The sequence below is a fragment of the Octodon degus genome, unplaced genomic scaffold, assembly GCF_000260255.1.
Source record: "Octodon degus isolate 3935 unplaced genomic scaffold, OctDeg1.0 scaffold00208, whole genome shotgun sequence".
NCBI lineage: Eukaryota > Metazoa > Chordata > Mammalia > Rodentia > Octodontidae > Octodon > Octodon degus.
In genome coordinates this window covers 2,850,306-2,850,807 of record NW_004524784.1, presented here as the reverse complement: position 1 = coordinate 2,850,807, position 502 = coordinate 2,850,306, and positions in this window count along the sequence as shown.

Genomic DNA, 502 nt, shown 5'->3' with positions numbered 1-502 from the left:
TGCTGGGAGATTGAACCGCGGTCCCTGTGCTTTGCTAAGCTTGTTCTAAGTAGGTGCTTTAGACCACTGAGCCATCTCACCAGCCCCTCAATCTTAATTTTTTTAAGAGATCTCCATACTGATTTCTACAGTGGTTGTATCAGTCTACACTCCCCTCTCACCAATAGAAGAGGAAGGTTCCTTTTCCTCCATAGAAACTCCAGAGCTTGTTATTGCTTGATTTCTTTTCTTTTCTTTCTTTCTTTTTTTTGCGGAGCCAGGGATCGAACTCAGGCCCTTGCGCTTACCAGGCAAATGCTTATTTTACTGCACCATCTCCCCAGCCCCTGGATGATTTCTGGAGGACAGCCATTCTTTCTGGAGTGAGATGGAATCTTTTTTTTTTTTTTTTTTAATGAAGGAAGGAATTATTTATTTTTTTTATTTATTACATTTATTTATTGTGTGTGTGTGTGTGGCCAGCTCAGCCCACCAGGGGGCGGGTCTGGCTGGCATGTGGTGC